We start from the raw sequence: 23,873 nt of genomic DNA, 5'->3' as shown, positions 1-23,873 counted from the left end.
TTATTTCTCTTCTCCTACTAGATTTGGGTCTGGTTTGCTGCAGATTTTCTAGATCCTTGAGATGCATTGAAATTCATTTATTTGGTACCTTTCCAACTTCTTGATATAGGCAACTATTGCTATAATCTTTCCTCTTAACACTGATTTTAATATTAACCATAAGTTTTGATATGCTGTGCTGTTATACTCATTTACCTCCAGAAAGTTTTTGATTTCTCTTTTGATTTCTTCTATGACCCAGTGTTCATTCAGGAGCATGTTGTTCAATTGCCATGTGTTTGTATATGCTGTAGGGATTCCTGAGTTGCTAATTTCCAACTTCATTCCTCTATGATCTGAGAAGCTGCATTGTATGATTCTAATTCTTTTAAATTTGCTGAGACTTGCTTTATGGCCTAGTATGTGATCAGTCCTAGAGAAGGTTCCATGTACTGCTGAGAAGAATGTAAATGGTTTCTGTGTAGGATGATAAGTTCTGTAGATATCTGTTAGATCCATTTGGGCTATAGCGTCATTTAAATCTACTGTTTTGTTGTTGATTTTCTGTCTGGTTGATCTGTCTATTTCTGAGAGTGGAGTATTGAAGTCCCCCAGTACAATTGTATTGGAGTCTAAGTCTCCCTTTAAGTCCCTTAACAAGTCTTTTAAATGAATTGGTGCCCTGTAATTTGGTGATTACAAATTGATAATCATTATATCTTCCTGTTGAATTGATCCCTTAATCATTATATAGTGCCCCTCTTTGTTTCTCTTAACAGTTTTTGTATTAAAGTTTATTTTTTCTGATATTAAGATGGTTACACTAACTCTTTTTTCATTTCTGTTGGCATGGAATATCTTTTTCCAGCCTTTCACTTTCAGTCTGTATGTATCTTTGTTGGAAAGATGTGTTTTTTGTAAGCAGCCAATAGATGGGTTTTGTTCCTTAACCCAAGCAGCCAATCTGTGTCTTTTAACTGGAGAGTTGAGGCTATTAACATTCAATGTGACTATTGATAAGTAGTAACTTTGCCCTGCCATTTGCCATAGATATTTTCTAATATATACTTTGAACTTCCTTTGATCTTTTGCTGTGAGGTTTCCTTCCTTTACCTTCTTTCATATTGATGACCATGTTACTGTGTTTCTGTTATACACATCTTTAAGCATTTTTTGCAAGGCTGGACGAGTGGCAGCAAATTCTTTCAATTTCTGTTTGCTATGAAAAGTCTTTATTTCACCTTAATTCACAAATGATAGCTTTGCAGGATATAATATTCTGGGCTGGCAGTTGTTCTCTCTTAGTACCTGGGCTATATCTTGCCATTCCCTCCTAGCCTGTAGGGTTTCTGATGAGAAGTCAGCTGTGAGTCTAATTGGAGATCCTCTGAGAGTAATCTGACGTTTCTCTCTTGTACGTTTTGGAATCTTCTTTATGTTTCACTGTGGTGAGTGTTTACAGCGTGTTGTGGTGAGGATCTCTTTTGGTCACGTTTACTAGGGGTTCTATGAACTTTGTGTACTAGGATGTCTCTGTCCTTCTCCAAACTGGGAAGTTTTCTGCTAGTATCTCACTAAAAAGGCCTTCTAATCCTTTCTCCCTCTCCATGCCTTCAGGAACTCCTAGAACCCAAATGTTGGTTTTTTAATAGTATCCTGTAGTTTCCCAACAATCTTTTTTAGATTTCTAATTTCCTCTTCTTTTCTTTGGTTTGACTGTATCCTTTCCTGTTCTCTGTCTTCTAAGTCTGATATTCTCTCTTCTGCTTCACTGACTCTGTTTTTAAGGCTCTCTAATGTGTTTATCATTTGAGCTATTGAGTTCTTCATTTCATTTTGATTTCTCTTCACTTTCACACTTTCCTGTTCTACTAGTTTCTGCATTTCATTTTGATTCCTCCTTAAGATTTAATTTTCTCGAAGGAGATTTTCTATCCTGTCCAGTAAGGATTTCCGTAGCTCAAGCATTTGTTTTTGAAAACTTCTAAATGTTCTTATCATAAATTTTTTGAAATCCGTATCTTGAATTTCTTCCATCTCATCATCTTCATAATCTTGGCTTGGGGTGTCTTGTTCATTTGGGGATGCCATAATGTCTTCCTTGTTCTTGTTTCCTCGTTTTCTGCGTTTGTTGCTTGGCATTGTGGAGATATTCTTTGGATTCTTCTTCCCTCGATGTGGTGTTTTTTCTTGTTATACTATGACTGTATTAAGTGGACTGTCTGCTTTTGATGGAGCTTTAGAGGCTTGAGATGGGTATGGCCAGAGAGCTCTGTTTGATTCCTCAGGGTGAAGGGTATGCCAAAGGTGACAGTCCCAGGTTAGGTGTGGTAAATCTCTCTCTCTTTCTTTTTTTTTGTTTCAGAAGGGAAGTAATTCTGCACAGCTGAGCGGAATTGAATTTAGTCAGCTTCTGATCTCTGGCTCCTGTCAGTATAACATTCACCTGCTCTTTCTCAAGGACCACACAGGGAATCTAATCTACTAATTGTTAATTAGAAATTCTAAATTGCAGAAGGAAAAAGATCCTCCAGCTACTGTTTTATTCCCCCCAAATTCTTCAATCTTTATAGCTTGGCTAGGACTAAGACAGGAGCCAGGAAGTGCATGCAAGTCTCCCCCTCTGTGTGACAGGGATCCAAGCACTTGAGAGAAGAGCTGCTGTCTCTGAAGTGTGCATTGTCAGCAAATGCAATGAGAAGTGGAGCTGTCGCAATTAAAGCTGACATTTTGACTTATGATTTGGCCGGCACAATTGATGGGTTACCTGCTGCATCAAACACCCAAGGCAGTTTTCAATATTTTTCTTTTTTCTTCTCATTTAATTTTTTAAATTTTTGTTCATTTTATTTATGAAAAGCAAAATGACAGAGTGATTTACTATCTGCTGGTTTAGTCCTCAAATTCCTGCAAGAGTGCAAATGGGCATAGCCAAATACAGGAGCTAGGAACTCCATCTGTGTCCAAGATTCAGTTAGCAGGGACCTTGAGCAACGTCCTGCTTCCTTCCATGGTGAGTGTTAGCACAAAGCTGGAATTGAGAGTTTAGCCAGAACATAACATTGGCACTCCAATGTTGGAAGAAGGCATTCCAAGGAGCCTCTTGACGATTATGCCAAATGCCCAATGTCTTATCTTCTTTTAATTGAACATTAAATATAGGATCCCATTTAACTCTATTTTTAAGGTATCATGAATATATGTCTTTTAAATTTTTTGTTTGGGTAATTTCACTGAAGTTGGCAATATACATTTTCAAATAATCTGTACCCAAATTCAAATAACACTATTTCTTTGGAAGCTCATATATCTTATTAAAGAATGTTCTCAACTCTTTACTCCTATCCTTTATATAATTTCTGTCATTATTTTTAATGATCAGAAATTGCAACAATACAGTTCATTTCTAAGTTTTTATTAAAATGATAATATTGTCTGTTAAGTTACATTGGAATAAAGAATATAAATGTTTTTCTGTACCTCCATTTGCTTTCGGTCTTTTCCTTACTTGGATGACATCCAAGACTATGTTGCTCTTTATGTCTGATGAATTATTTTCTTACTCACTTGAGAGAAAACAAGAGACAATGAATGAGAGAAAGAGCTCCTATTCACAAATTCACTTCCCAAATGCTCACATCTTCCAGGGAGAGATCAAATCTAAACCTGAGAGAAGGTAACTCATTTCAGGTTTTCCATGTGGGTGGCACAAACCATGACTTCCCATGGTCTGCTTTAATGGGAAGCTGGAGTTAGGATCAGAATCAGGAAATGCACCCAGGTCCTCTATTGTGGAATAATTTTATTAATCATTACACTTAACAATTCCTTAAGCCTGTTTTTTTTTTGACAGGCAGAGTGGACAGTGAGAGAGAGAGAGACAGAGAGAAAGGTCTTCCTTTTTCCACTGGTTCATCCTCCAATGGCCGCTGCGGCTGGTGTGCTGTGGCCGGCGCACCACACTGATCTGAAGCCAGGAGCCAGCTGCTTCTCCTGGTCTCCCATGCGGGTACAGGGCCCAAGGACTTGGGCCATCCTCCACTGCCTTCCCAGGCCACAGCAGAGAGCTGGCCTGGAAGAGGGGCAACCGGGACAGAATCCGGCACCCCGATGGGGACTAGAACCTGGTGTGCCATTGCCACAGGTGGAGGATTAGCCTATTGAGCCATGGCACTGGCCATTGTTTTTAAACTGAAACACATGGATCCAAGGTTGAACATTGTGCCTGTAATTTGACAACAGTATTAAGAATGAATGAAACAGTATAAAGGGATGGGGTTTTGAGCAGTGAGTTAAGCCACCACTTGGGATGCCCTAATCTCATATTTATCTTCCTCATTCAGGTCCTGGCCATTCCACATTTCCAATCAATATTCCTGCTAAAATGTATCTGAGGGGCATTCAATGATGTCTTAAGTATTCATATACCTTCTGCCTACATGGGAGAAACAAAAGGTGTTCCTGGCTCCTAGATTAAACTGGAACCAGTCCCAGGTTTTGCAAGCATTGACAAGTGAACTAGTGGATGGAAGATCTCTCTATCTACTTCTGTCCCTCCTCCTTTCAAGTAAATAAATACATATTAAAAACTTATAACTATTCCTCCATCTAGATTCAAGCTTAGCAACGATGGCATTCATAGAATATTGGAAAGTCTGGTGGTAAATCATGCAAGCAATGAGCAGAAATTTCAATGGGAAAGGCAACCTTAATTTTTAAATTATAAGATTATTTAAATAATCCTTAACAGGACTAGAGAATATTGCCTAACTACTTTCCTCCATCTAGATTCAAGCTTAGCAACAATGGCTTTCATAGAATATCAGAAAGTCTAGTGGTAAATCATGCAAGGGATGATCAGAAAGTTCAATGGGAAAGACAACCTTAATTTTTAAATTATAAGATTATTCAAATAATCCTTAACAGGACTAGAGATTATTGCCTAACTACTTTCTTATGCTTTGTAAATGACGTAGTTTGGTTAATCACATATTGCAGATAGTTCATTAATCGAATGTAGAGACACTTCTGATTTTTAAAATTTTACTCAGCCTTTAACATTTACTACTTGTAGGTTATTATAGGATACAGTGCAACATTTGAGTACATACACAACATTATTTAATCAATCTAGAAAACCAGGATTTTCCTTGTTTTCTTTGTGTTTAAGGCCTACGAGCTCCTCCATTCCAATTTCGTATATAGGGTATCTTATTGTGAACTAAAGTCACAACACTACATTATGGAGCACTGCAACTTGTTGGTTATTTCTAACTCTGTTTCTATATATGTTATCCTACCACCCAATATCTTCAGTAATGAATCTTCCCATCCTGATTAAAAACATTTATGCTTATATCCACCATTTTTTTAGAAACCCATATATCAGAGAACATGTGAGATTTATTTCTTCCTATGCTAGTCTATTTCACTTAAGGATCTCCAGTTCCACCCATTTTGAAGCAAATAATATTTCAATCCTTTTTTAATCACTGAATTAGGATTGGAAAACCCATAACCCATTGACAGATACCTAGGTTGGTTCCAAATATTGACCACTATGAATAGTGCTGTAGTCAAAGCAGAAAGCAGAAATCTCTTTTGTATGCAGATTTTGTTTCTTTCTGATACTTACACAATAGTTGGAGAGGTGTATCCCTTTTCATTTTTTGAGATATGGCCATGCTAGTCTCCATAATGCTCAGGCTAACTTGTATTCTCATAAATATCTTATTTTTAAAATATTTATTTATTTGAAAGTCAGAGTTACTGATAGGCAGAAGCAGAGAGAGAAGTAGAGAGAGAGAGAGACAGAGAGAGAGAGAGGTCTTTCATCCACTGGTTCACTTCCCAGATAGCTGCAATGACTACAGCTGGGCCAAAACAAAGCCAGGAACCAGAATCTTCCCCCAGGTCTCCCATGTGAGTGCAGAGGCATAAAGACTTGGGCCATCTTCCAGTGCTTTCCCTGGCCACAGCACAGAGCTGGATCAGAAGTGGAGCAGTTGGGACTCAAGTTCCCATATGAGATTTTGGCACCACAGGTGGTGGCTTTAATTGCTATACAACAGCACAGGCTTCAATGCATTATTAAGGTTTTCTGTGCTTCATATCCCATCAGCATTTGTTTTATGAAGTGAGGTGACACCTAGTGTATTCTGATTTGCATTTTCCTATATAATAATTATATTGAATGTTTTCCCATCTTTGTTGACCATGGGTATTTCTTCTTTACAGAAAATGTCTGTTCAGATCCTTTACCAATTCTTAGATATATTTGTGCATAACTTCATCAGTTTCATATGTATCCTGAATTTCAGTTCTTCACAAAATGCTGAATTAGCAGATATTTTATCCCAGCCTACTGGGGTATTAAAATGATTTTATTCATATAAGGTGAACAAATTTCATGTATTTCATATATACAGACTTAACAGCATGATATTTCCCACCCAACCTCCCTCTTGCCCATGCTCCAACCCTCCATCCTCTCCTATTTTTTCTTGTTATATCTATAATAATGAATTTCAATTTATTTTATAATCACAAGCTTAACTCTCCACCAAATAAATAATTGAACAAGGAACAAGTAGAAAAATCACTGTTTATCAAGACTATAGACAAGGATTGTAAGCAATAACCAAATCTCAACATTGCATTTTTGTGCTCTGTATATTAAATGCCACAAATCAGAGAAAACATGCGATATTACTATTTTGAGGACTGGTTTATTTGAGTATATTGGCTTCCATATGCATATATTGTGTTGTAAAAGACAAGATCTTATTGATTTATATAGGTGAGTAGTTTTGCATAGTGTATATATACCACATTTTCTTTAACCATTATTCAGTTGATGGACCTCTAGGTTGATGTCATGTCTTGGCTATTGATCTACAATAAATATGAAGTTCAGACAAGTCTTCCTTATGCTGATTTCATTCCATTTGGGTAAATTTTTAGGAGTGGGAAGGCTGTGTACAGTAGAACAATTTTCAGATTTCTGAAAAATTAACAGACTGTGTTCCATAATGGTTGTACTCTTACAATCCAACCAGCAGTGAAATACAGTATTTTATCACCCACATCCTTGCTAACATTCATTGTTTTATAATTTTTGAAAGATAGCCACTCTACTGGGGTGAGGTTTCACTCTCATCATCCTTTTGATTTGCATTACCTGATGGCTGATAATCCTTAGCATTTTTACATGTTTCTGTTGACCATTTGAATGTCATCCTTCAAAAATGTCTGTTTTGTCCTTTGCCCATTGCTTGCCAGGATTTCTGTAGTTGTTGTTCTGGATTACTTGAACTCTTTTTAGATTCTAGATATTAGACCTTTATCCATTGCATGATTTGCAAATATTTTCTCCTGTTCTCTTACTTGCCTCTACAATTTGTTGAGTGATTCCTTTGCAGTGCATAAGCATCTTAGCTTAATGCAATCCTATTTGTTTATTTTTGCTTTGATTGCCTATGCTTCTGGGGTATTTAGCAAGAACTCCTTGTGTATGCCAATGTCTTGCTGAGTTTCCCAATGTTTTCATCTAGTAATTTGATGTTATCAGGTTATTGTTTTATATCATTGATCCATCTAAAGTTCATTTCTGTATAAATTGTAAGGTGGTGGTCTTATTTCATACTTCTACATGCAGAGTCCAAGTTTTCCAGTAACATTTGTTGAAGAGTACCTTTTCTCCAGGCATTGATTTTGGCTCCTTTGCCAAAGATCAGTTGGTTATACATGAATGTATTAAGTTCTGGAATTTCTACTCCAGTCCATTGGTCTACATGTCTATTTTTGTGCCAGTATCAGGTTTTCTGATTCTATCTGACCTGTAGTTTGTCATGAAATCTGATATTGTGATGCCTTTGGCTTTGTTTTATTCTTTAATATTGCTCTAGCTATTCAGGATCTCTTGGGCTTCCATATGAATTTTATTATCTTTTTTGTCACTCCCCCTCTTCATGGAGGAACGACACTAAACCCTGTGCTGTTCTTTCGTCTGCTTGGCCCTCCCCGGGTTTGCTGCTGGTTCTTCCCGGGTTGGCTACCATCCCTTCCACCTCTGTGGAAGGGCAGTTCCCCCTGCCACTTTCCCCACTTCCGCGGGGGAGCGGCACACTGCCGGCCGGCTCTCTCAGGGGCTGCTCAGATGTTATTTGGATGTTCCCCTTAAATGTTCCTGGTGCATGTTGTCTCTCTCCTCCTTTATAGTCCTCTTCCACCAATCCCAACTCTGCTACCCACACGCCGAGTACGCTGCTCTCCTCCAATCAGGAGCAGGATCAGCTCCTACAGGTTACTGGTCTAACTGGAGGCAGCTGTGTAAAAGCTGTTTACTCCTCTCCCAGTGCCATATTGTGGGAGAGCAGATGCATAGAATAAGTCTTAATTCGAGTAACTTAGTCTAGTCCGAGTTGCTCCCCACACTTTTTTTCTATCTTTTTTTTCAGAAAAATGTCATTGTTATTTTGATTGGGATCATATTGAACAAGTAAATTGGTTTCATTAGTATGGACATTTTGAATATATTAATTTTTCTAATCCATGAACATGACAGATATTTCCATTTTTATATGTTCTATTTCTTTTTAAAATGTTTTATGATAATCATTGTAGAGATATTTGACCTGTTTAGTTAAATTTATTCCAATATTTCTGGCTATTGTGAATTGCACTGATCTTGCATGTCCTTTCTCAGCCATTTTTATACAAATGCTATTGAATTTTGTGTATTGATTTTATATCTTGCAACTTTACCAAACTCTCTTGAGTTCCAATAGTCTCTTAATGGAGTCTTTTGTCTTCCCTATATATAAAATCATATCTTCTTTTTTTTTGTTTTGACAGGCAGAGTTAGACAGTGAGAGAGAGAGAAACAGAGAGGAAGGTCTTCCTTCCATTGGTTCACCCCCCAAATAGCCACTACCTATGGCCGGCACACTGTGCCAATCTGAAGCCAGGAGCCAGGTGCTTCTTCCCGGTCTCCCATGAGGGTGCAGGGCCCAAGTATTTGGGCCATCCTCCACTGCCTTCCTGGGCCACAGCAGAGAGCTAGACTGGAAGAGGAGCAACCAGGACAGAATCGGCACCCCATCTGGGACTAGAACCCGGGGTACCGGTGCCGCAGGCAGAGGATTAGCCTAGTGAGCTGCTGCACTGGCCATAAAAACATATCTACCATCAACAGTAATAATTTGAATTCATCCTTTCTAATTTGTATCCCTTTGATTGGATTTTGCTTGCCTGGTGGCTCTCAGTAAACCTTCTAGAACTATATTGAATAGCAAATATGAGGTAGGCATCCTTATGGATCTTAGTGGAAATGCTTCCAATTTGCCCACACAATTTGATGGTGGTTCTGTGTTTGTCATAAACTACCTTGAATGTGTTGATGAATATTCCTTCTATTCCCAGTTTAAGGTTTTTTATCAATGACATATTTTATCTAGTGCATTCCCACTTGGTCTGGGTGAATTATATTTGCAATGTGTTGTTATGTTTGATTAGCAAGTATTCTGTTAAGGATTTTTTTTTTTTGCATCTGTTTTTATCAAAGATATTGGTCTTTGTTTGCTTTGTACATTTACCTGGTTTTGGAATTAAGGTGATTCTGGCTTTATAGGAGTTAAGAGGGGTTTTATCTTTACTCTGATGATTGTCTTCTTTGTTGTGAATTATCTTCTTAGTTTGATATAAGGTTTCTCTATTAGTTTTTTATTGCCTGTCCTTTGGGTATCTTATCAAGAAGCCATTGCTTATATCAATGTGTTATAGTTTTCTCTGTATTTTGTGTTTCATTTCTTACATTAACATCCATGACTCACATTCAGTTGACTTTGTATAGGAAACAAGGGGTGGTCATCTTGGTTTAATCATGTCCATATGTATATCCCATTGATTCTGGACAATTTACTGAATAAACTATTCCTTTTCCAGTGTATTTTTGTAACCTTTGTCAAAGATCCATTGTCTGTAAGTATCTGTATTTCTTTTTGGAATCCTCCATCCTCTTACACTGGTCTATTCATCAGTTTTTATGCCAAGGTTTACCGTACATCTGTAGAATGTATTGAATTCAAATGTTGCTACCCCAGACTTGTTCTGTTTTTCAAGAGTTATTTTTCTATGTGGGACATTTTTTAATCTATGTGAAGATATGAGGTTTAGGTTTGTTTTTCTTGATATGTGATGAATTCCATTGATTTTGATGGAAAGCATGTTGTATCTGTAAATTAACTTGGATAATATGGAAATATTAGGAAGTACTTCAATCTGAATGTGAGAGGTCTTTTTGATCTCAGCTTCTTTTATCATGGTTTTACAATTGTTGTTGTAGAGGTATTTTACATCACAAGTCAAATTTATTCTAGGTTATTTTATTTCTTATTATGAATTTAATTTCTTCTATAATTTATTTTTTCAGTGGGTTCACAATAGTATAGGTATATAAAACTTATTCTGACTTTTTGTGCTTACTTTATATTCTACAAATCTACCAGTCATTTACCCGTTCAGGTGGCCTGTTGTAGCACTCATTGCATTTCCATATAAATAGAAACAAATGATCTGGAAATACAAATAATTTGAATTTCTTCTTTTCTATTTGTGTGTCTTTTATTTCCTTCCCTTGTCTACTTGTTTTGCCTAGATGTTTTACATTGCAGTATTGAATATAAAAGTAGAAAATGTGCATCATTTTATGGTTCCAATTACAGGGGAAATGCTTTCATTTTGTTGGCATTCAATAGGATCTGGCTCAGGGTTTCTCAAATGCAAGGGTTTTTTAATTGAGGTAAATGCAATCTATAAAAGTTATGCTCATTTTTTTTCTCATAAGTGAATGCATAATTTTATATAAAATGTTTTGTACATCTACTTAGTTGATTATACTGTTTATTTTTGATTTATGTGAATTATTGGAATTATGAATTACATTAATATTTTCCCTATTCCTAGATTACATCTGACTTGTTTATGATATCTGACCTTTTTATTTTTTTGGGGGGTCCCAAACTGGATTCAATTATGATCAGATTTTGCACCTATATTCTAATATCAATTCTATTAGGATGAGAGTGTTGCATTATATTCAGCAAGGACTCTGTAAGTTTTTTTTATTTGAAAAAGGAGAATCAGAGATAAACAGAGATCTTCCATCTATCAGTTCACTTTAGGAAAAGCTAGCCTTGTATGCTAAGTTTGGAAAAGTTACCTCCCTAACTTTTGGAAAAATTGGTGTTATTTTTTTTTAATTTTGTAGATTTTAGTAATGAACACATTTGTTGCTGATCTTTAATTTGAATACATTATTCCTGATTTAATGTTCTTACTCAGTATTGCTCTATTCAGATACTTTATTATTATTATAGAAAACTTTTATTTAATAAATATAAATTTCAAAAGTACAACTTTTGGATTATAGTGGTTCTTCCCCCGCATAACCACCCTTCCACCCACAAACCATCCCATCTCCTACTCCCTCTCCTATCCCATTCTTCATTAAGATCCATGTTAATTATCTTTATACACAGAAGATCAACTCTATACTAAGTAAAGATTTCAACAGTTTGCACCCACACAGAAACACAAAGTATAAAGTACTGTTTGAAGACTAGATTTCCTGTTAATTCTCATAAGAAAAAACAGTAAGTACAGAGGTCCCAACATAGGGAGCAAGTGCACAGTGACTCCTGTTGTTGATTTAACGATTGACCCTATTATTTATGATGTCAATAGTCACCAGAGGCTCTTGTCATGAGCTGACAAGGCTATGGAAGCCTTTTGAGTTCACCAACTCCGACCTTATTTAGACAAGATCATAGTCAAAGTGGAAGTTCTCTCCTCCCTTCAGAGAAAGTTACCTCATTCTTTGATGTCCCCTTTTTCCAGTGAGATCTCACTCACAGAGATATTTCATTAAGGATATTTTTTGCACAGTGTCCTGGCTTTCCATGCCTAAACTATTTTCATGGGCTTTCTGACGAGATCAAATGCCTTAAGGGGTGATTCTGAGGCCAGAGTTCTGTTTATGGCATTTGTTATTCTAAGAGTTTGCTCTGTGGCCTGCTTCCTATTTTGGATAAATTCTCTCCTTTTTAATTCTACAATTATTATTAGCAGACACTGGTCTTATTTGTGTGCTCCCTTTGACACTTAATCCTATCTTTATGATCAGTTATGGACTTAAACTGGTCACTTTAACTAGTAAGATGGCATTGGTATATGCCAATTTTGGTATTTGGAGTCCCATGGCAAGTTTCTAGCTTTACCCTTGGGGTAAATCCCAGTTAGCATGTACCAAACTGTACATCCCCACCCTCTCTTATTCCCACTCTTATTTTTTATTTCAATTTGATTTAAACACCTAAGAATAATTCTGTGTTAAGTAAAGAGTTCAACAAATGGTATTAAGTAGAAAAAGAAAATACTAAAATGAATAAAATAATAATCTGTTCTTTGACAATCATCACAAGGGCTGATCAAGTCATTGCTTCTCATAGTGTAAGTTTCACTTCTACAGGTTTCCTTTTATGTGCTCAGTTAGTTGTCACAGATCAGGGAGAACATATTTGTCCCTTTGGAACTGGCTTATTTCACTCAGTATGATGTTTTCCAGATTCCTCCATTTTGTTGCAAATGACCAGATTTCATTTTTTTTACCACCGTGTAGTATTACATAGAGTACATATTTCATTGTTTCTTTATCCAGTCTTCTGTTGATGGGCATTTATGTTGATTCCATGTCTTAGCCATTGTGAATTGAGCTGCAATTAACATTGAGATGCAGACAGCTCTTTTATTTGCCAATTTAATTTCCCTTGGTTAAATTCCAAAGAGTAGAATTGCTGGATCATGTGGTAGGGATACATTCAGATCTCTGAGGTATCTCCAAACTCTCTTACATAGTGGCTTTACCAGTATTCATTCCCACTTACAGTGTATTATTGTGCCTTTTCACATCCTCACCATCATCTGTTGTTAGTTGATTTCTGTATAAAAGCTATTCTATCCAGAGAGGTGAATCCTCATTGTGGTTTTGATTTGCATTTCCCTGATCGCTAGTGATCTTGAACATTTTTTTCATGTGTCTGTTGTCCATTTGGATTTCCTCTTTGAAAACTGTCTCTTTTAGTTCATGACCAACTCTTACGTGGGTTGTTTGTTCTGTTGTTGTGGAGTTTCTTGATCTCTTTGTAGATTCTGGTTATTAATCCTTTATCAGTTGCATAATTTGCAAATATTTTCTCCCATTATTTTGGTTGCCTCTTCACTTTCCTTTTTTGTAGTACAAAAACTTTTCAATTTGATGTAACTCTAATTGTTAATTTTTGCTATGGCTTCCTATGCCACTGGAGTTTTTTCCAAGAATTCTTTGCCTGTGCCTATAGCTTGCAGGCTTTCTCCGATGTTCTCTAATAATTTTATGGCGTTGGGTCATAGATTTAGATCTTTAATCCATGTTGAGTGGATTTTTGTGTAAGGTGTAAGGTAGGGGTCCTGCTTCATACTTCTGCGTGTGGAAATCTAGTTTTCTGAACATGATTTGTTGAAAAGACGGTCCTTCCTCCAGGAATTAGCTTTAGATCCTTGAGCAAATATAAGTTGGCTGTAGATGTTTGGATTGATTTCTGGTTTTCCTATTCTGTTCCATTTCTCTTTCCATCTGTTTCTGTACAGTGCTATGCTCTTTTGATTATAACTGCCCTGTAGTATGTCTTGAAATCTGGTATTGTGATGCCTCCAGCTCTATTTGTAGTATAAGACTCTTTTTTTTTGACAGGCAGAGTTAGACAGTGAGAGAGACAGAGAGAAAAGTCTTCCTTTTTCCATTGGTTCACCCTCCAATGGCCACTGCGGCCAGCGTGTTGCGGCCGGCGCACCACGCTGATCTGATGGCAGGAGCCAGGTAGTTATCCTGGTCTCCCATGGGGTGCAGGGCCCAAGCACTTGGGCCATCCTCCACTGCACTCCCTGGCCACAGCAGAGAGCTGGCCTGTAAGAGGGGCAACTGGGACAGAATCCGGTGCCCCGACCAGGACTAGAACCCAGTGTGCTGGTGACGCAGGTGGAGGATTATCCTATTGAGCTGCGTCGCCAGCCGTATAAGACTCTTGAATCTATTTGAAGTCTCCTGTGCCTCAATATGTGTTTCTATATGAATATCAGCATCATTTTTTCTAGATCTGATAAGAAAGTGTTTGATTTTTCACTGGTGTCACATTGAACCTGTAAATTGCTTTTGGAAGAATGGACATTTTGAAGATAATGATTCTTCCAATCCATGAACATGGATGATTTTTCCATTCTTTTATATCTTCTTCAATTTATTTCTTTAAAGTTTTGTAATTCTCATCATAGAGATCTTTGACATCCTTGGTTAAGTTTTTTCCAAGGTGTTTTTTGTAGCTATTGTGAATGGGATTTATCTTAGAAGTTATTTCTCAGTTGTGGCAGTGTCTGGGTATACAAAGACTATTGATTTTTGTATATTGATTTTATATCCTGCTACTTTGGCAAACTCTTCTATGAGTTCCAATAGTCTCTGAGTAAAGTCATGTTGTGTGCAAAGAGGGATAGTCTGACTTTTTCCTTCCCTTTTTGTATCTCTTTTATTTCTTTTTCTTGCCTAATGGCTTTGCTAGAACTTCAGTGCTATGTTGAATAGCAATTGTGAGAGTTGGTATCCCTGTGTGAGACTGGGTCTCAGTGGAAATGCTTCCAACTATTCCCCATTCAATATGATGCTGGCCATGGGTTTTTCATAAATTTCCTTAACTTGTTGAGGAATGTTCCTTCTATGCACAATTTGCTTAGAATTTATGAGATGAAATGGTGTTGTATTTTATCAAATTCTTTCTCTGCATCTATTGAGCTACTCATATGGTTTTTCTTCTGCAGTTTGTTAATGTTGTGTATCATTGATTTGTGGATGTTGAACCATCCCTGCATACCAAGGATAAACCCCACTTGGTCAGGTTGGATATTTCTAATGTGTTGTTGGATTTTTTTGGCTTGAATTCTATTCAGTATTTTTTTCTCTATGTTCTTTAGGGAAATTGGTCTGTAATTCTATTTCTCTGCTACATCATTTTCAGGTTTAGGAATTAAGTGATACTGGCTTTCTAGAAAGAATTTGGGAGGATTCCCTTTCTTTCGATTGTTTTGAATAGCTTAAGAAGAATTGGAGTTATTTCTTCTGTAAATGTCTGATGGAATGTAGCAGTGAATGCATCTTGTCCTGGGCTTTTCTTTGTTGGGAGTGCATTTAGTACTGATTCAGTTTCTGACGTTGTTATGGGTCTGTTTAGGTTTTCTTGGTTCAATTTTTGTAGATTGTATGTGTCCAGGAATCTATCCATTTTTGATAGAATTCCCAGTTTGTTGGCATACAACTCTTTGTAGTAATTCCTGATGACTCTTTTTATTTTTGTGGTGTATGTTGATACATTCCCTTTTACATGTCTAATTTTATTGATTTTGGTCTTTTCTCTCCTTTTTTGGGGGTTAGTTAGTCCAATGGTGAGTTAATTTTTTTTTCAAAAAATCCACTCATCATTTTGCTGATATTTTGTAAATTTTTTGATTCAATTTTGTTGATTTCTTCTCTAATTTTAATTATTTATTTTCTCCTACTAGTTTTTGGTTTGGCTTGCTATAGTTTTTCTAGATCCTTGAGATGCATTGATAGCTCATACATTTGGTGCCTTTCCAATTACTTGATTTAGGCACTTATTGCTATAAATTTTCCTCTTAAGACTAATTTTGCTGTATCCCATACATTTTTATATGTTGGATTGTTATCTTCATTTGCTTCCTGAAAGTTTTCGATTTCTTCTATGACCCACTGTTCATTCAGGAGCATGTTGACAGTCTCCATGTGTTTGCTTATGCTCTAGAGATTCCCGAGTTGCTGATTTCCAGCTTCAATACATTGTGGTCTGAGAAGATGCATGGTATGATTTTGATTTTTTTTTTAATTTGCTGAGACTTGCTTTATGGCCTAGTATGTGGTCAATCCTAGAGAAAGTTCCATGAACTAGTGAGAAGAATGTGTATTCTGTAACATTAGGATGAATATTTCTGTGCATATCTCTTAGATCTGTTTGTTTTATAGTGTTGATTAAATCTGCTGTTTCCTTGTTGATTCTGTCTCGTTGATCTGTCCATTGCTAAAAGTGGAGTGTTGAAGTCCCCCAATATTATTGTCTTGGAGTCTAAGTCTCCCTTTAAATCCCTTAATATATCTTTTAAATAGCCCACTTCCCTGTAATAAGGTGCATGCATGTTTATAATAGTTACATCTTCCTGTTGATTGGATCCCTTAATCATTATATGGTGCCCCTCTTTGTCTCTCTTTACAGTTTTTGTGTTAAAGTCTACATTGTCTGATATTAAGATGGCTATGCCAGCTCTTTTTTGGTTTCTTTTGGCATGGAATATCTTTTTTCCAAAATTTCACTTTCAGTCTACATGCATTTTTGTTAGAAAGATGTGTTTCTTGTAAGCAGCAAATAGATGGGTTTTGTTTTTTAATCCATTCAGCCAGTTTATGTCTTTTAACTGGAAAGTTGAGGCCATTTACATTCAATGCGACTATTGATAAGTAGTGACTTTGCTCTGCCATTTTCCCAAAGATATTTCTAATGGAGTTTGAACTTCCTGTGATCTTTTACTGAGAGGTTTTTCTTCCTTTACCCTCTTTCATGTTGATGACGGTGCTTCTATGTTTCTGTTTGTAACGCATCTTCAGCATCTTTTGCAGTGCTGAACAAGTGGTGTCAAATTCTCTCAAATTCTGTTTGTTATGAAAGGTCTTTATTTCACCTTTATTCACAAATGAAATCTTTGCAGGGTATAATATTCTGGGATGACAGTACTTTTCTCTAAGTCTTGGGCTATATCTCACCATTCTCTCCTAGGTTGCAGGGCTTCTGATTAGAAGTCTGCTGTGAGTCTAATTGGAGATCCTTGAAAGTAATCAGGCATTTCTCTTTTACACATTTTATAATCTTTTTTTTTTACACTTCATTGTGGTGAGTTTGATTACAATGTGTTGTGTTGAGGATCTTTTCTGGTCATGTCTATTGGGAATTCTGTGTGCTTCTGGTACTTCTGATCTCTTTCTTTCTCCAAACCCAGGAAGTGTCTTCTAGTATTTCACTAAAAAAGGCCTTCTAATCCTTTCTTCCTCTCCATACCTTCAGGAACTCCTAGAACCTGAATTCTGTATATGTGTGTGTATATATATATGTGTGTGTGTGTGTGTGTGTATAGTATCCTGTAGATTCTCAACAATGGTTTTTTCTCTTCCAGTCTTTGATTAGGTTGTATACTTTCCTGTGCTCTGTCTTCTAAGTCTGATATTCTCTCTTCTGCTTCACTGATTCTGTTTTTAAGGCTCTCAAATGCATTTTTTATTTGCTCTGTTGAATTCTTCATTTTGATTTCTCTTCAATATCTCAATTTCATGTTCTATTGAATTCTTCATTTCATTTTGATTCCTCCTTAAGATTTCAATTTCATGAGAGAGATCTTCTTTCATGTCCTCCATGGATTTTAGTAGTCCATGCATTTGCTTTTGATTACTTCTATATAATCTTATCAATTTTTTGAATTCCATTTCTTGCATTTTTTCTGTCTCATCATCTTCATAATATTGTATTGAAGTGAAGTGTCCTGTCCTTTTGGGAGCATGGTGTTGTCTTCCATATTCTTGTCTCTTGGGTTGTTGCATTTGTTGTTTGACATTTGTGGAGGTACTCATTGGTTTCTTCTTTTTTCCCCACTTTAGTGGCTTTTATCGTTGTACTATGACTCTGTAGATAAGTGGAATGCCTGCTTTCAGTGAATCTATAGAGGCTTGTAGTGGATGTGGCCAGAGAGCTCTGTTCAGTTCTCCAGGGTTAAGGGCATGTCTAAGGTGATACACTCAGGTTTGGCATGATAAATCTTTACTCTCTATTTTTTAATAAGAAGGGAAGAGTTCCTGCTCAGCTGAGCTCTTCTCCTTGATGGAGACCAGTGCCTGAGTGCTAGCCAAAGTGGATGTAATATTCATCTGCTCTTTCCCAAGGACCACACAAAAGATCTGTGCAATCTTCAGTGTAAGTTCAGATTTTCCAGCAATGTCTCTCACCAAGTGTCTAGGACTTCTTGAGCTTGTGGTGTTTCCCTTGAGACTGCTCAAAGTCTCATCCACACCATGAGTTCTCCCACACACCCTTATTTTTTTTTCACAGTCCTGGTTCAGAAGCTTCACAAATTCACAAGCTCCTAGCCCTCCACTGGAGTCAGGAATCTCCAGTTGGCTGATTGCTGGGCACAGAAATGAGCTGGTGCAGCTGTTATGTATTTCCAAACTGGTGCCTGCTCTATTGGCTTGTATGGCTTTATAAGGTGATCAGAGAGAAATGTGTTCATACCCTCCTTTTCTTCTCTCCTCTAGTTAGGCTGGTGCACTTTCCCCCACGAAGCTTCAAGCCTCATTTCTTCTAGAATCTTCCTGAAACTTTTTCACCAGAGTCTCAGGCTACTGTGGTCTCGTCTCACCTCACTTTTCAGTGCTGGTGTATAGGCTCTTGGATATGTGAGTCCCGAGCCATGGGTACCCATGCCATTCATGTAGTAGTTTCCTCTGCCATTTTTTCCATAACTCTTCCCCAAGACTACACTATCTCCACTTTTTTAAAACTATTTCCCCCTGAGCTAGAGAAATAAGCTCCCTCCCTATTCTGCTATCTTGTAACTGTCACCGGCTTGACACTAGGCTTTTTCTAAAGGGCATTTGTAGATCAGCAACAACATAAATCAGAAAGTAAGGTCACCATGTACTTCCTACCTCCTGCTAGCAGGTGGCTTCCTCCATGACCAACATCCTGCATGGAGTGCATGTTGGCTCCAGCTGAAGAACAACATTCACACATGATCATCACCAAAAGCCACACCCCCATAGGACACCTGGATTCTCAGATATGTTCTATCTTCCTGACTCAGTTTTGGTAGGTTATATGTATCCAAAAAAATAATTTTTTACTTTTCTCATTTATACTTGTTAATATACATTAGTGCTGCATATTATATTTGTGATATGCATTGTAGTAACTCCTTTTTGATTTTATTTACTTCAACTCACCTTTTTAAATAGCTAAGACCTGGAATCAACCTAAATGCCCATCAACAGTAGACTGGATACAGAAATTATGGGACATGTACTCTATAGAATACCATGCAGCAGTAAAAAAAAAAAAAAAAAAAAAAAAAAAAACGAAATCCAGTCATTTGCAATGAAATGGAGGAATCTGGAAACCATCATGCTGAGTGAACTAAGCCAGTCCCAAAGGGACAAATATATGTTCTCCCTGATCAGTGACAACTAACTGAGCACCAAAAAGGAAACCTGTTGAAGTGAAATGGACACTATGAGAAACAGTGACTTGATCAGCCCCTGTCCTGACTGTTGATGTACCATTTAATACTTTACCCCTTTTAGTATTTTTTTGTTCTACTTAATACTATTGGTTGAACTTTGTAATTAACACACAGTTATTCTTAGGTGTTGAAATTTAACTGAAAAGTGATTTTTGTTAAATATAAGAGTGGGAATAAGAGAGGGAGGAGATGTACAATTTGGGACATGCTCAATAGGACTTGCCCCAAATGGTAGAGTTAGAAATATGCCAGAGGATTCCAATTTAATCCCATCAAGGTGGCATGTGCCAATGCCATCTCACTAGTCCAAGTGATCAATCTCAGTTCACAACTGATCATACTGATAGGTCTAAGAGTCAAAGGGATCACATAAACAAGACTAGTGTGTGCAAATACTAACTGATAGAATAAAAATGGGAGAGAACAATCCAACATGGGAAGTGGAATACACAGCAGACTCATAGAATGGCAGATGTCCTAAAGAGCACTCTGGCCTCAGAATCAGCCCTTAAGGCTTCGGAACTGGCTGAAGTGCCCATGAGAGCATTACAGGCATGGATAGCCAAGACACTCTGGGAAAAAAAGAAGACCTAAATGAAAGATCTCTGTGAGTGAGATCCCAGTAGAAAGAACAGGCCATCAAAGAAGGAGGTACCTTTCTCTGAAGGGAGGAGAGAACTTCCACTTTGACTATGACCTTATCTAAATAAGATCAAATTCGGCAAACTCAAAAGGCTTCCATAGCCTTGGTCAACAACAGGAGTCACTGTGCACTTACTCCTCATGTAGGATCTCTGTCCTTAATGTGTTGTTCAATGTGAATTAACACTATAACTAGTACTGAAACAGTATTTTACACTTTATGTTCTGTGTGGGTGCAAACTGATTAAATCTTTACTTAATATATACTAAATTGATCTTCTGTATATAAAGATAATTGAAAATGAATCTTGATGTGAATGGAATGGGAGAGGGAGTGGGAGTTGAAGGGTTGCAGTTGGGAGGGAAATTATGGGGGGAAAGCCATTGTAATCCATAAGCTGTACTTTGGAAATTTATATTTACTAAATAAAAGGTTAAAAACAACAAAACCTAGATAAAGGACTGTTTCTTCTATTAAAAATCAAAAATCATTTCACTTATATTTAATGTTAACATTCCATTTCTGATCTTTGCTATTAATTTCATCTTACATTTGCCTTATTCTTAGTAGTTTCTAGGACTCTTGAGATGGATACTTGGGTTGTTTATTGAAAATCTTTCTGTTTAGATGTTTGAACATGGCATTGTCTTTATAAAAAGGCTATTGACTTTTGTGTGTTAATATTATATTCTACTACTTTACCATACTCTTTTATGAATTCCATTTGTCTATCATTGGACACTTTTGGTTTCCCTATATTAGAACCATGTCATTTGCAAATAGGAATAGTCTCAATTCCCACTTTTTAATTTTTATCCCTTTGATTTCTTCTTATCGAATGGTTCTGTCTAAAACTTCCAGGAGTTTATTGTTTGTCTTTTTAAGCAATAAAATTATGAGCTGAATTAATACAAAACTACATGATGAGACAACAGAGGTATATGACTAAATGTTTTTAATGATGGTTCTGAAATGACTAGTGTTTGGGCAGACATTATTTTGCAATGGGATTGGCCACTGCTTGCAATGCTGGCATCTCTTGTTCTTGTGCTACTTTGTGTCTATTCTATTAATGTACCTGAGAAGGCAATGGAACATGACCTAAATTCTTCAATATGTGCCCATATTGCAGATGTAAATAGAATTACTTGCTCCTGGCTCTGTCCTTGCCAAGACCTGTTTATTTTAGCATGTTGGGAAGTGAGCCAAGAAAAAGATGCTTCATGTGTCTGTCTCTGTTTCTTTAATTTCTCTTCATTTCTCTGCCTTTCAAATAATTAAATATTTTTTTCCGGTTTTCAAGGTTTTATTTAAACACAAATAAAATGCACACCCGAGCCGCCTACTCATTTTCTTCACTGCACAGCCTGGCGTTGGGGTTGGTGACCCTGATGGCCAGCTGGGCCGCTCTCTCCACAATGGCTTTGCGGTTCTTGGAGGAGACGTTGTGAGCAATCTCTGCACAGTAGGATTTGTTGCACATCAGCAGCACCTCCAGCTCCTTGACGTTGTGGACCAGGAACTTCCGGAAGCCGCTGGGCAGCATGTGCTTGGTCTTCTTGTTGCTCCCATAGCCAATGTTGGGCATCAAGATCTGGCCCTTGAATCTTCTCCACACCCTGTTGTCAATACCTCTGGGTTTCCGCCAGTTACGCTTAATCTTGACATAGCGGTCCGACTGGTGGCGGATGAACTTCTTGGTCCTCTTTTTGACGATCTTGGGCTTCACCAGGGGTCTGAGGGCGGCCATGGTGCCGAGGAGAAGGCAGCCGCCTCCGGAGGCAGCGCCGAGGAAGAGAAGGGCCAAATAATTAAATATTTTAAAAGAAAAGGCTAAATTCAATTAATAATCCTTGAGGTTGTCTTAATTAGCTAGACTCACTCTTTGCTCATCACTCCCCTTATTTATACCACTTAGACTATATAATCTTTTGTAGTCAGACAAATTAATCACTATAGCTTCCTTCTTGACTCAGAGGAGTCAGACAAAGGACTATATAATCTTCTGTATTCAGTACAAATTAATCAATATAGCTTCCTTATTGACTCAGAAGAGTCAAAGTCAGAGAAAACTTATGATTAGCCAATTATTGGTGAGTATGGTGTTCACAACTTTTCTCACATTGGAGTTTCCCATGGAATCTAAATCTCCATTCCCAGAAGGGACAACTTCTGTTGGCAGAGGTGTGTGATGATCAGAAAGAGCAATTCCTAGGAAAGGACATGTAAACTCACAAAGTCCATGGTGCTGAGCTAGCTCATTGATCCCTGAAATTTCATTTTTATCTCAAGCAATATGACATTGAGACCTATTTTTTCATCATGTACTTGTTTCTGAGATCTGAGATGAGGAACTGAGCTTGGAAGTTCAAATTTAAGGTTCTCACATTTGAAGAATATCACTTAGGACAATGGCAGTATAGAGAAAACACATAAATTTGGGCCGGCACCGCGGCTCACTAGGCTAATCCTCCGCCTTGTGGTGCTGGCACACTGGGTTCTAGTCCCAGTTGGGGCGCCGGATTCTGTCCCGGTTGCCCCTCTTACAGGCCAGATCTCTGCTGTGGCCAGGGAGTGCAGTGGAGGATGGCCCGAGTACTTGGGCCCTGCACCCCATGGGAGACCAGGATAAGTATCTGGCTCTTGCCATCAGATCAGCGTGGTGTGCTGGCCGCAGTGTGCCAGCCGTGGTGGCCATTGGAGGGTGAACCAATGGCAAAGGAAGAGCTTTCTCTCTGTCTCTCTCTCTCACTGTCCACTCTGCCTGTCAAAAAAATAAAAAATAAATAAATAAATAAATAAAAAGAAACACAGAAATTTGAACAGGGCAAATCATATCTGAGAAATAGAGAAAACCAGGGAGAGGTTGTGGGCCTAATACCAGTATGCTTTCTTACTCCCACTGAAGTTCACATTAGCCATGGCATTCCACTTTGGAGAGGAACAACATTGGCAGTAGGGGCTCTATGTATTCCTTGTGTTGATATCTTTGCATAATTTATAGAAGAAACTAGCAATCAGAGACAAAAGTTTAGATCCAACTCTCAGAACTATAAATAAATATTTGATAGATCATCAGATGAATGTGTGGACAGATGGATTTCAAGAAGTTTTAACTAATTCCCAGAGATTGGAACTTTTGTTTTATGCAATGAATTTAAATGTACCCACATTAAGACTCATTATTTTATTCCAGTAAATGTACTATAGTAGTTTTCTGAACTCTAAAATATGACCCATGAATGGCACACTAATTATTTGATTAGGTAACAGCAAATATATTGATGGATTAGAGATAAGTTGCCATAGGAATATTAGCTTCTTGTTTATATATCTTAAAGTAGAATAGCAGCATTTTTCTCCATATTTTATACATGCATCTGTAACAAGCAGATGTGTGTTTAGAAATACAGTATAATTATCAGAACTTAAAGGTAAAGCAAATAAGAATCATCATAAAAACCTGTTCCCACATTTCAATTTATTCATTTTTAACACATGCCTTTCAAATATGAGTTTGTCACCCTAAGATTTAACTACCAGAGTTCCACTTGGTTAGTGTGTGATTGAAGATGAATTCTTTTACATCATGCATTTTGTCCTGAGAGTGAAGCTGATTACCGAGGAAACATACAAATCATTTTTTGTTTCTTTTTTTATCTCAAAGAAACATTTCATTTAATGAGTACAAATTTCAGCAGTACAACTTTAGGAGTATAGTGATTCTTCTCACTATAACGCCCTCCCTTCTCCACTCTCACCCTACTCTTCCTCCCTTGCCCATTTTCAGTTCCATTATCCATTAAGATACATT

The 23,873-nt window shown here is 37.3% G+C and overlaps 1 pseudogene across 1 annotated transcript; it reads right to left on the bottom strand.

Annotated features, from left to right (window-relative positions):
- Positions 1-21,346: 21,346 nt before the first annotated feature.
- LOC138847883 (large ribosomal subunit protein eL32 pseudogene) lies at positions 21,347-21,865 on the bottom strand (annotated as a pseudogene). Its single transcript, XR_016218595.1, has one exon. The product of XR_016218595.1 is annotated as a large ribosomal subunit protein eL32 pseudogene (transcript).
- Between the last annotated feature and the right edge of the window lie 2,008 nt (positions 21,866-23,873).

Source organism: Oryctolagus cuniculus, chromosome 12 (genome assembly GCF_051225735.1).
Source record: "Oryctolagus cuniculus isolate XC-2025 breed Fujian yellow rabbit chromosome 12, ASM5122573v1, whole genome shotgun sequence".
In the NCBI taxonomy this organism is placed as follows: Eukaryota; Metazoa; Chordata; class Mammalia; order Lagomorpha; family Leporidae; genus Oryctolagus; species Oryctolagus cuniculus.
Note: the sequence above shows the minus strand (reverse complement) of the source record. Positions and strands in the feature narration are given on the sequence as shown.